Here is a 14,469-nt window from a genome sequence, read left to right as displayed (position 1 = left end):
GTTTTTGCAAGTTATACAAAATGTGTGGTCGTCTGCATCCTCGATTCCAAATTTGTTATTGAATGTTCTCAAAAACTACGACACCAAGAATATCAGACAGTATACCACATGAAATCGGAAATTATGTGCCATACCATGGGCTAGGTCTTGTTTTAATTCGATTCAAGATAATAAAGAAAACGTCAAAAACATACGTTTTGTTGTCTCAATTTCTCCGTGGTCGTTCGCATTTGTGGTCACGTGATTTTTTTGCTCCTTCACAGTGTGTAAATTCAACTCTCGACTTAAATATGACCTTAATGGTAACTATTCATAGTATAATACGTACATATAGAGAAATAGTAAGTGTTTAGTATTGATTTTTAAAAACAAAATAGCTCCTCTCTCACAGATTGACCGTTTTGGCAAATCTTTTATATTTCATGTTTAAGAATGAGCCATTTTTTATATCACTAGAAACCAGTTATATTAGGCTCGGATCGCAGTTTTTCATACTAACGTTCGGAATTGTATGTTGTACATCGACGTTTGTCCGTTAATATGAAAACTGCGATCTCATTTTTAGTCAGCATTCTTATCTTACCGGTGTCCAGACATACACATAAAATGCTTATTCCAAGCCAAATAATAAAAAAAAGTTGTCAAAACGGTCAATCTCTGAAAGTACAGCTTTAAGACTATAGGCCGGGTTTTTGTGGTTGTTTTCGTTACTTATTTGATATTAGGTCGCTTCCTACTGCTGGATGGTTTTGTGGTTGTTAGAGCGCTTTTAAATGATTAAGGTATTAGCCATGTAATACAACTCGGGTAACATCGGGTAAAATCGACATCTATATCGCCATTCGCCGTAACAGAACCCGACAAACATCGGAGGAATTCGGCCTACACCGGATTTTGCTATTTTTAGAAACAAAGGTATTTTCCTGCTATTCATAGGTCAAAAATGGAACTTCTACATCGTAGTATTTGGAAGCTCGTGATGTTTTTCTCACGAATTTACGTTTAAAATAAATAAACACTTAAATTGCACGCTGACAGTCGATTTTGATGTCAGTCAATTCGAGTCATTACAGTAAAATATGGATTATCAGTGAATTATACGCTTCAGAGAAGAATTTTTGTCAAAATAACAATCTGTCAACAGACAGCTTTGGCCATGGAACTGGAATATTCAGATATTCGATTAAAAAGGTTACGAATGTAAGTAGACCATGAGCAGTTTTGTACGTTCATGTGTTCAAAAAAAGTGTTTTAATTTATCTTTGGAATTCTTAAATCGTTTTATTAGCTTAATGTTCAGATAGCATGTTCATATTTTTACATTAACTAATGGACATGTATGTAATCTTTATTTTTAAAAAAATGTTAAACTTAAAATTTTCTTAAAAAATCATTTGATGTATTTTGATACGTGGCCTATTCTAACATACCATCATACATGTACATACCCGTTATTATTTGTTTACAAAATGCATTTTGATGATGGTGGTGATGATGATGATGATGATGATGATGATGATGATGATGATGATGATGATGATGATGATGATGATGATGATGATGATGATGATGATGATGATGATGATGGTGATGATTATGATGACGAATTTTATCAATAAATTTCATAATTATATGTATCAGCTTGCTTTTCAAAATATAGTCGAGATATTTTAAACTGTTTTTTGTATATGTATGCCATATGTAAGAAAGGTTTTAACTTTTTTCCTTTACAACACTAAACATTCTTGATGGGTTAAGTATCTGAAGGGGCATGAAATCCATATCACCATTGACTCAGCATTGGTAAGTTATCATCTGTGCACACTCTACAAGTACAAACGCATGGTGAACTATCAAAAATTGTCTTTTAAATTGTTCAATAGACACAATAGAAAATATTTATTATGATTTCACCAGCTGGCCTTATATTTAACTATTTTATTTATGAACTTTATAATAATTCTTTATATTTTCAAACATCGAAAAACTGTTATGTTCCGAAGAACAATCAAAATGATTTTTTTTCTCCATTTCTTTCAATATTGTGTTCGTTTGAACTTAAGTTTTCTGTGAACTATCATTGACTATCACAAACAATCCACTTTCAACTTTAAAATCTTGACCTCTTTTCATATCAACATTACATTGTACAAAACCTAAATAGAGTAATTCTCTCCCATCTGCACATTCTACTTAAAGAATAAAATCCAATGGCTGTATCTCAGTATATGATGCCAAATATTTGTTGTAAAGTTTATGACTCATTGAAGATACACAACCACTTGTATCAATAAGCCCTAGTGTTGAAACCCCATTAACTAAAATTTGTGATTTTTTCCCCAAAAGGTTATTCTTTTAGACGGTTTTTATTTCCTACCTGGTCAATAATACGCCTATTCATGAGAACTCGTAGTGGTTTAAATGATCCTCCCTGACTGTACACTGCCATTGAAAATGACCTTCTTGGTTGCAATTGTAACAAAATATCCCCTTCATGAACTCATTTGTACATTTCTAACTTTCATTACCTGATGTAAACATTTGTTATGTGTATTTTCATGCCAACCACCACCAGTGAAGTGTTATAACTCACTCAGACTTGACAATAACTTTCTCAAATATTGGCCCGATTGTTCAGAAAGTCGCTAAATACTTAACGACGAAAATCGTTGTTAAATTTAGCGATAAACAGATAGCGATCGTTAGGATATTCGCTAATTTGTTTTTGATTGTTCAGAAGTTTTTAGCAATAGCGATCGTCAACATTTTCGTTAAACTAACGACAAATTTAAATCACCTCTTACCCCAATATCAAATATTTAGCGACGGTTAACAACGACAAACAAAACGGCCGCAATAATTGGTGCTCAGAATCTAAACATCAGGAAAAAAACGTGTTTATCGGCTAAATATTGTATATAAAACTCTCACAGACAAGGAACTGCGTGCAGATTTGGTAAGGAAGGGTTGCAATTCATAACTGACCAGCTTGAAGAAAGGCTCCGTAGACCTACCAGTAAAGATTGTGCCATGGATCCCGCAGAGCAGGTACATATTTATACTTTTTTTCATTTTTTAGGTAAAAATTTCATTTAATAAGAGGAATTATAATTGGACTTATGGGTATAGATATACCTTTCAATCATTAATACTAACATTGACATTTAATCAGTTAATAGACCCGTGATATTAATTGTTAATGATATACTTATGCCAGAATGACAAAGCAAAATTTACCTTCAACTGTTGGAATTGAATAGTAGGTTTGTGTCATCTACAGGTAGATACAAGTTATCTACGATAAGATTCAAACAATGATTAATAAATGCATTGAATCAAATCGTAAAGTACCTTATGTGTCTTGCAATTTGAGTGTAATCACAAATATACACACGGTTTTCTTGGTGTTTTTATTTCTGTATCCAATTTTATGATAGCATTGATTATTTTTTTATTGCTAAACCGGTTTCGTAGTGTTTAAGAAAGGCCCGTCTTCAAATATTCTCAATACAAATATAGGTGGAAAACAGAATCTCAAGGAATGAACAAAAAGTAAAGCTATGGAGCTTTATAATTCTTTAAATGATAGTACAGTTAGTAATATTGAGAACTGTTTAATAAATTCGTAGAAAACATAAATGTATTATCAATGAAACAAAGATACGTTTATACGTTGGCCGACTAGAATGGACACCCGTCGCAACATTATGGCAGGGTTTGCGGAGGTAGCTGGGATTCCAAATGTGATTGGTGCGAAATCATCCATATGTATTAAAAATATAAAAATTATGAGTGTAACCAACATCACATTATCACTGATACGTTCATATGTTGCATTAATTTTGGTTCAATTCATTCATATTTTTTTTAAAGTTGTTAAATTTATCATAAATCTTGAAAACAAATATTTGTAGATGGATTAAAGAATTTCCATTTCGTTTCATAGTGATCAATTTATATTAATTATGCTCATTTGTAATAAAATGTGTTTCGACTAACAGGTGCCATTGATGGATCACATGTTGAAATTACGAAGCCAGGCCCAACAGAAGAAAGGCCGTTCATTAACAGGAAGGGAAGTGCATCCATAAATGTAATGGCAGTTTGTGATAATAAAGGTACATAATATTGCAATACATTATTCAGGTGAACCCTGTTTAATTGATCACGTATGTGTTTATCATAAACTATCGTGTGTATTGCATATTGACTGAGTATTCCGCCCGATTTTGAAAAGTAAAAGTCTGAATCTGAATTTTCGCCTATTGGAAAGGATTAATATCAATTAGTGATTTGGTCAGAAGGACACAGACCTCAAAATCATGTTTTGTGTATTAATATCAGTATTTGAATTTCTATTTGAAGATGTAGGATGAGCAGGGTCTTATGTTTATCAAGGTGAAATCCTTTTTTAAAAGATAACAATTAACTTGGTCATTTGACCTTATGATCCCATAATCAATCGTCTGTTGATGAAAGTCAGTGAATTAACCTTATTTTCAGGAAGATTTACTTTTATAAATGCAGAATGGCCGGGCTCTGTGCATGACAGTTTTGTTTTTCGAGCGTCTTCGCTACAGGACTTTCTGAAGGAAATTATTCATACATTGAAGATGGCGTTCTACTTGGTGACAGCGGGTAGGTCCACATTAAGACTTTTGGGCATCACACAATATGCACGAACATTTGAAAGATAAAACAATAATTAAATAGAATTATTATTACAACAGTATATCACACTGTTATAATGTATATTTCAAATCTTTGAATTCAAGATGTTTATCATATGAGATCAATTAAAACATTATTAATACTCAGAATGAATAGTGTCATCTTTTTAACACAGTATTATTTTCAGATATGATGATCTCTCCCTGTTTCTTATCTGCTATGGTCCAATCTGAAACAACAAATAATAACATTATTAACAGCCACAATATTAAAAGTATTTCTCTCTCTTGTCTTTTTTAAGATATGCTTGTTCGCGTTACATGTTGACGCCGTACAGATTCTCTGATACACCGGTGAAAACCTGATTTAACAGAGCCCACTGCCGTTCGAGGGTTGTTATAGAAAGAACATTTGGTCGATGGAAGAGAAGATTCTCCGTCATGTGCAAGAAGGTCTGATTGATAGATTAATTTAGGTTATGTAATAAGGCTCTATATCTTTAAAAAAAGGATATAAAAAGGATATATATATATATATATATATATATATATATATATATATATATATATATATATATATATATATATATATACTCTAGGTAAGGAAGACACCCGCTCAAGCATGTCTAGAGATTATCGCTTGCGCAGTTTTGCATAACATTGCCATGTTGTTTGGTGAACCTGACGTTGATGACGGCGATGTGGATGAACTTCCACTTATAGCCTATGTTGGTGGTGAAAATGGATTTGCCATCCGTGACCATATTGCGCAGGCCTACTTTGGATAGGAATATTTCCTATTGGAAGGAAGCATGCAGCTGATGCTATGTTGTTGTTTTGATGTAACAAGTTTATGTTACGTGTTCTATGCATTTCTGTTAACTGATCCACTTACCCAATTCGTCACAAACTAATGGAATTATGTCCATGTCATCCTTCCCCTTCAACTCTGTCTGCAAAGCTTTAAACAGCTTCCTTTTCTCCCTAGACGTTGCGATCTTTTCCATCAAAAGCTCCATCTCCAGCTCAACTTTTTGGGGTTGTCCTTCGAACCATTCCAGTTGAACTGTCTGCACCTTTTCCTGGAGAGATATTCTGCAAGGATAACATGTTAATTGAAAAAAAACATTAATTAAAAATTAACATACTTGTATTTAATAACTAAATAAAACAACATTTGCAGTGTTGCCCATCTATTGCTTGTATTTGAAACCCAGGTTATTGAAGGTAGCATCATCTTCATATCTAGACGAAAACATTCAATGCGATAAATACAATGTTATAATGTCTATTCACGTCTTGTTGCATAAATATACAGCTACATATTTCATTCCAGAGTTCAAATAAGTTAGTATTCCATTTTAAAGTTAACAATTCCTTATATGTATAAAATTTGCTTACTTCATTTTTTTCACTTGCTGATTACTCGAGGATTGCATTCTATTTGGGAATTCCTTGCCGGTGGACTGGCTTCCTTTGTCTAATTCTATCGTCTGATATGAGAAAACAAATTAAGATATAGAATTAATACACATCGCATATAATTATTTTTTTGGTTTTACAAGTAATGATTTTGGCTTCGTACGTGTGTACCTTACTTTTAATGTAATAAAATATATATATATTGCAGCTGAGTGTGCCGTAAGTTATAACCCTAAATAACACCCATTTAATTATATATTTTATTTCAAAATTTGTTTCCTCCTTCCTCTAAATCCATTTACATTTTTAATACAGCCTAGAAAATAATTTTAATTTCTTACGTCCAAATCGAAAACTGCACGTCTCTCTGCTTCTGACTGTAAATATACAAGGTATACGTTGAAGTGTACTATTTAAGAATAGGGTGTGATTACATGTTCACTCTTTAATGATCAATTATTGATATATAATTCAATTTTAATTGCTAAAAATTAAGGTATTTAATTCATAAATGTATACATTATATCAACATGATAATTTACAATTGAATAAAATAAACATACATCTGATTCTGGTATGACTTGAATAGACACATCACCATTTGGCAGCTCATCGACCTTTAATTCTGAAAATATATGTTATGTCTATTTTTTAAAGTTACATCGATGATAGATGAAATAAAGTTGAATTGAAAGGATAAAATAAAACCTATTGCATCTAATGTGCTGTATCGAAGCATTTCAATACTAATAACCGTCTCAAAATTTGGATTTTATTTATACAATGGGTTATGGTGACCCCATGTCAGGGCCTCAAATATCAAGGGAAGGCACTATCATGAAATATAGAATTGCTTGATTAGCATTTTAAATAAATAAATTAATAGATCTAAACAAAATGATATAAATGCTTGCAAAAGATACACTTAACATGTATCACATTTATTTGTTTACAACTGTTTGTGATTAAATAATTATTTTATCGTGTTAAAAGTTTGTGACATTCGAATCTTAATAACATAAACCGGTTAAACCATTCTACAATCAAGTGGCACATGAATAATGACAGAAGTTTGCAAGCGCTGGAAGAAAAAATCGCTTTACTGGATAATATTTGAAGCTGCGACTCGTAGCATGTATTTGCAAAGGTATGAACTTATGTCATGGGCAATTGACTATGGTAAATTATCATGACATCTTTTCATTATTCAAGGATTTGTCATATTCACACTCCACATGGAAACAAAATGGAGGTAGGAATTCCATTTTCTATTTTTAGAACATGTCGAATTCATTTGTGTATCTTTTCAGCAGGCGAAAATATTTTAATAAGCATTTGATAGTGTAGAAATTTATCTGTAAATAGACATGATACTTAATGAATTAAGTAGTACTTGATGATTAAATCTATAAATAAACAATGAATTAAGAAGTCTTATACCCTTCTCTGCTGCAATGGTGGTTTCTAGCCCACCAGGAATCCCACTGAAGCCTGGGTCTGCCTTATTGATGTTAATAAGGCGGAGCACCTCCTCGGGCGTTTTTTCCGATGGTGGTCCACCCCCTGTTCCCTTCAAATGCTTTCTTTGTTGCATTTCTGTTGACTTTGCAACCCGGTTCAAGTTGTGAAATTTGTTTCTCACATCTTTTCCTGTTCTTATCCCAACTCCAGCAAGTGAAACAGCATTACCAATACAATCCCACATCTTTTGTTTCGCATCTTGTATACCTTTGCGTTATTTAATTTGTCCTTTACTTTTTCATATTCAGTTATGAGAATTTCCCTCTCATATGCAGTAAAGTTGCAACCTCTTTTCTTATTTTTTTCTGACAATGACAAAGTGTTGTCAGCTTGGGCAGCCATTATGTTTTTTTTTCAATGCATTGTGGGTAATACTTTATGCATTTAAATGCATTGTGGGAAAAAGCAAATGCATTATGGGTCAACCCCATTATACATTTGTCGCTTAAAATTTAGCGATATCGCTAAATTTCCTAGCGATATCGTTAAATAGTTTAACGATTATTAGTTAGCGATAGCGATAACAATAGTCTGAACAATCGGAATTTTAACAATTTGTTAGCAAGCGATACATAAAAAATGTAGCGATTGTTAGTTTGACAAATTGCTAACTTCTAGCGACTTTCTGAACAATCGGGCCATTGTCTCTCTTTCTTCTAAAATTTACATTTTATCTAAAATATGCACATTTTAACATTTCACTTAGCAAGAAACAAAGACATTACCGCATATTATTAGGGTTACATACTACTCATTGGTTGATGATAAAACTTATCACTAACGAGAGGGTCACAATTGACTTTTTCATTTTTCAGCAGTATAGAGTCGAAATTTCAAAATACAATAACTCGCTACAAATATTCATCAAAGTCATCCATATGCGTTAATTTTCTACACAATATTTTAGAACTTTACATCATAAACACTGAATTATCCTTTATCTCCATTTTCACGACACACATTTACCTTAAAACATCATAAATGATGATTTTCTCTAACCACTAAAAATAATACGTCCGTCATCGCCGATACCCTTGAACACTATTCACGTTATTTATGGTAAAGCCTTGTTTTCGCAACAAAAGCAAACCTTAATAACGATGCATGGTAAAAAAGTAATAATGCAACTTTTTGTATTCCTAAAAAGGCAACAAATCATTCACTTTTTGTGCAAATCCTAGTTAAGAGTAGAGCTTGTAAGGTTTCATGTGCTGGTTTGCTATATATACCAGTTCATGGTCACATAAATTACATATTTGCCGTATCTATGGAAAAACAAACATTTAAACTCTTTAAATTAGTTAATTGTGCAATCAGAGTTAAACTCTACAAAACGTTAGGTCAGTAAGAAATTTTAAAACATGTTTAGAATATTCATTCGAATATAATCGTTTGCAAAGGAAAAAAATAAACGAATTTTGGAAAACATGACATGTTTTGTTTCCAATTCAAAGACATAAGTCATCGATGTTTTGTAAGTTAAATTGGCATGCATTATGTTTAAAACCACAAGCTAAAATAACAAGGCATACATTATGTTATGATGTCCTGTCCAAGCGTGTATTTTAAGTTAACAAATTTTTAGGGGGTAAATTTAGGGGTAAGGGTAACCCTTGCAACCCAAAAAGTGTGGCAATTATAAAAAATGTTACGAAGCCAGATTTGATTATTTATCGTGGTCAAGACGAACATTTCATCATTTGCAGTAAATAAATTGATCAATCAATGTGTAAACCCTAAAGATTCGATGATAAAACATCAAAGATGTTTGTTGTAGAATGACAACTCAGACAAAATAAAAAAGGTACAACATATTAACAACTAAAGTATTTAGTCAAGAACAAGTCAAAAACGTGTGCTGTTAGTTTTTAAGGGAAATTTATATTTCGAGACAAACGAGTGATTAAAAAACTATATGACGTGTATCGCAAACATTGTGAAGAAACCTGTATAGCTCGAAAATTGTAGAGCCAATATCAAATTTGACCCAAAACACTGTCCCAAGCATTTTTTCAGAAAATACAAATGCATATACGAAATTCCGTTTTTTATAATGTATATGGGATTTTGTTTTAATAGCATATTGTTTATCATCAGCATATATTGTTTGTAAGTAATCTTTAAAACTGGTGATGTACACCAATTCGGTGTGTTTTTACATGTCCCAAAATTGAAAAATTACTTCCAATCTTTATATTAAAGAGTTGACATCATATATGGTTTAAAATGTTCTATATTTTGATAAATTTAATATATTATGGTAAGTTTAACCAACAGTTTGCATTGCGTGTACCACATTTAATTGACTAAAATAATGTTGAAAGTATGTCCATCAATCCAACATTTATATTGTCTTTTAAATAACGAACTTGTGCGTAGAACATTTTCTTTAGGTTGAATACCCTTAAATTGTTCTTCAAATGAAGGTAAACTTATCCAAATAAGGCCGCCAGAGTGTTACATGCAGAACAGAATTGTAAGCAGGAAAGATTTGGTAAGTTATTAGCTAGTGGAGTGTCTTTGAATACTGTCTTTTTAGGTAACACATTATTTCATAATAATTTTTATTTGAATTATTGTTTGAAGTTTGTTACGGTAAGAGCTATTGAATCATACTTATTCCATGTGTTTAAAGTTGTATACCCTTTGCTATTTATAGAATTTTGGCATGATAACCCCCAGTGTGTCCTTGCAGTAACAGTCCTTACAATATATATATATATATATATATATATATATATATATATATATATATATATATATATATATATATATATATAGCTTTATTTCCCCCATTTTTTGGAGATGTACATGGTATATGGTAATACATACATAAGCATGAATATTTACAAACACAATACAAATTTGATAGTACATAGTAATGAAGAAAGTCACAGTAACATAAATTGCGATAAGTTTGTTTTATACGCATTTAGTTGGTCTCGTTTATAATTTAGCGCTGCATACAAGTCTGATCTTACAAACGATTAAGAACAATTATAATGCATCGGCTAAAATCAATAGACTGTTTCCTATTGATTTAAACAATATTTCTTCGAAAGCGAAATAGAAATAGCTGTTTTAGGATCATTTTGTCGAGTGGCATTGTCATTGGTGAAGTGCACGCATCTTAATTTAGCACAGTTGATAAGGAAGTCCAGGTATAATTGTACATCGAGTACCTTTATCAAATGTTCGTCGATTTTGCCAAGTGTGTATATAATGAAGGACTGTCTCGATATCGTACTAAGTAAGTCATACATCGGTCCACTCAAACTTTTAATTGCCTCCAGGAATAAAAGTCGCGAATAGCTATTGTTATTTGAGCAACACTCGAACATCAAGTGCTCGAGCTCATGGCTGCATTGTCGATGGCATAAACGGCAATCAATCGGCTGGTCTGGGGGACGCTCGGAACAAAGACATGCTAGCAGCTTCATGAGGGAGAGGCTCTCGGGACGAGCTCTCGCGACGGACCACACACTTGATAGGCACAGGCGCGGATGGATCTGTTTAAACAGATTAAAGTCAGAGCTTGTGTCCATTCTCGCTTTCCATGCATTCACTTCGTGGTTGTAGACAGCTATTTTGCAGACACGTTTCCGGATGTACTTGTTTGGGAATGACGCTTTGACTAGGTTCAATATATAAGGTGAAAGTCCATATTTATCAAGAATTCGCGTTATGTCAGGCATAAAGCCTAGTTTTTGTGTAGCACAATATTTGTACTGGAAGTGTCTGTGTAGCAGTAAGTGTCTCACGATGCTTTGTGCTGAGGACCTACACAGTAGTACAAAATACAAAACCCCTTCATTCTTGAACCACAGAGATGGCAATATATAATTCCACCATACAATTTCAAAGAATTTCAGAGTAAAGATATGCTAATTGCATTATTTCGTTATGGGAAGGACACTTTTATGTGACTTAAAGGACTGTAAATGAATCAAATGACTCATATAAGTGAATATCATATTGAAATGTCAATATAATTTATTTATATCAATTGTTGCTCCTAAAATACATTTAAATATATGATAGTGTTTAATCTACTTTCTGATCGTAAATTGAAGTGCATATTTTTAACACTTCGTTACTTAATGGACAATTTAATTATTGCAAGGACAAATTGTTAGACTTGCAAATAACAAGTTATCATATTTTCCAGACAATGGCGTTGTCAAATTCTGAACGACAGCGACTTTTTTGGGCTCAGCGAAATGTTGATCCCAATAAAAGAAAGAAGTATCTACAGAAAGGCTAAGATAGATACCAAAGGGATTGCAACAGTGAAAAGATAAAGCCTATTAAGGAACTATCAGAAAGAGAAAAGCGGGCTATTAGAAAGAAATGGAAATCTCAGAAGAGAACAGACAGATCAAGAGAAAAAGAGGTCAAGGATATACTAAACATCATCCATAACCCCCCCCCCCCATCCTCACCGGAACATGAATCTGCTGAAATACACATAAGTAGTAGACAAAAAGAACAGCAAAGGAAGAAAAAACGACGAGAGGAATCAAAATCATACAGACAAAGGCAAAAGATGCAGCTCGAAATAAGTACCACCTGAAAACTGAAACGTATAAATCAATTGGATATCACTGCCTCAAGAAGAATAAAGTCAAACAACAAAAACTCACTAAAAGAATAAGTGGCAAAGTGCATGCCTTCTACATCAGAAATGACAACTCGCGCTTGAAAGATAAGACAAAAACTCTAAAAACGATAAGGAAACAAAAAAGAGTTTTGCTATTTGATATTAAAACATTACATAAGAATTTTTTGTCCGAAGCAAAGACAAAAAATAGTTACAGTGTATTATGTAGACTCAGACCTTTCTTTGTTGTTTTTCCTCGACATAGTGATCGAAACACATGTATGTGTAGGGTGTAACAATACTAAGCTAATGGCAGTGCCATTAAAGAGAGTAAGTTCTATTGAAAGTGCTGATACATGCCTTGGTAAAATAATATGCAGTACGAATGAAAAGGATTGTATGTACAGTGAATGTAAAGCTTGCAAAGAAAGATCAATGGATGCAAACAAAGATGTTTTAGGTGATGATGTCCAATGGTTTGAGTGGAATACTAAACGGGAAGTGAGAACAATAAAGAAGGGTAAAAATGTTACCGAAAAGGCCATACACATAACTGAGAAAGAAATGAAAAATGGAAACGTCAATGAATCGGTCGATAAGTTTGTGGATCACTTAAAAGATGCTCAAAACATATCTTTTGAACTTACAATCAATATCAGTATTTTGCCGAAAAGAAGAATGAAATAGTGGAAGATGCTTATTACATGTAGACTTTTCGGAGAATTATGTGTGTGGATATACTGCAGAGGTCCAACGTATTCATTTCGGAGCTTCAAAAAGGCAAATTACTTTACATACAGGTGAAGCTATTGTGAAAGATCAACCACAATATACGTTTTGTACAGTGATTTACTAGTGCATGGGCGTGAAGCTGTATGGGCACATTTAAAACCCATTCTTACAGAGATAAAAACGAAATTTCCTAAAATAGCAAAACTTGAAATTTTAAGTGATGGACCTGTCACTCAATAAAGACAAAAGAGGAATTTCTTTCTCGCTTCAGTCAAAGAAAAAGAATTTGGCTTTGATGACATAAAGTGGTCCTTCTTTGAAGCAGGCCATGGCAAGGGCGTTCTTGATGCAAAAGGTGGAGCTGTCAAAAGGCGGGCGGACAATGTCCTCAAATATGGAGGCGACATAACCTGTGCAGCAATTGTTTTTACTACACTTTCAGAGGATTTTAATGTCAAAATGTATCTAGTGAAAGAAGAATGGATCGAAGAAGAAAGGACTCTGCTGAACAATATTGTTTTGAAACCGGTATCGGGCACCTTAAATTTTCATCAAGTCATTTGTGACATCAAGGAAGGTCAAATAACCTACAGACACCTAAGTTGCCTTTGTACAATTGACAGTGAGCATAAAGGTCATGAATATGTAAAAGCCATTATTATAGATGATGCATGTAAAAAGAAATGTGAATAATCAAACACTGCAATTGCAAAAGATGGATAAAAGGCAAATATTGACAAAAGGTGTAAGAAATATACAAACACTAAGAATTCAAACAGTGAAAGCTCACACAAGAGCAGGAGAAAGCAGAAGAACAGTACAGAAAGCAATTCAAAAGTGAAAAATCTGAATATGCACAATACAGCAGATGAAAGTGCAGGTCAGCATTAAAACACAAACAACAATGAATAAGAAGTCAACAACCAGAAATTTCTTCTACTCAAAGAAAAAGAAAACTGTGCAACACTGAAAAAGTACGACCAAAGTAAAGAGGACAAGATGTCATTAATTATGAAAATGTCCTACAAAATTTAAACCTGTGTCAAACATTTGACGAAATAAAACACCATCTGCAAACTATTCCAGAAATAGAAGTATCAGTTAAAGCTGATGAAATTAATGTGTACCAAACCAAACTTGAAGTTGACATTGAATCCGTCGTGGATATTCCAGATGACTTGAAAATGCCAGATTATATTGAAGACTTATACCCTGTAGAAGTAAACACAAATGGGAACTGTTTCCCCTTTCGGAAGTGTTTATGCCTTTGGAAATCCAGACAGGCCAGAAGAAATTAGGACCAGAATCATCAAGGAGTTGTTGTAAAAAGAGAGCTACTACTTAAACAATGAAAATCTTGTAAAGGTGTCTGAAAATAATGAAAGTACAAAGAATTTGTCATTCCAATATGCGTAATACTCTGATTACTGTTTTCCTGAAATGCATCTGACTCAAACTCTTGTACGTGACATTTTTCAAAAGGAATTCATGCCATTGACAGAAAATAAATCTTTCATGGGCATT

The sequence above is a fragment of the Mya arenaria genome, chromosome 9 (assembly GCF_026914265.1).
Source record: "Mya arenaria isolate MELC-2E11 chromosome 9, ASM2691426v1".
Classification (NCBI taxonomy): Eukaryota; Metazoa; Mollusca; class Bivalvia; order Myida; family Myidae; genus Mya; species Mya arenaria.
Note: the sequence above shows the minus strand (reverse complement) of the source record.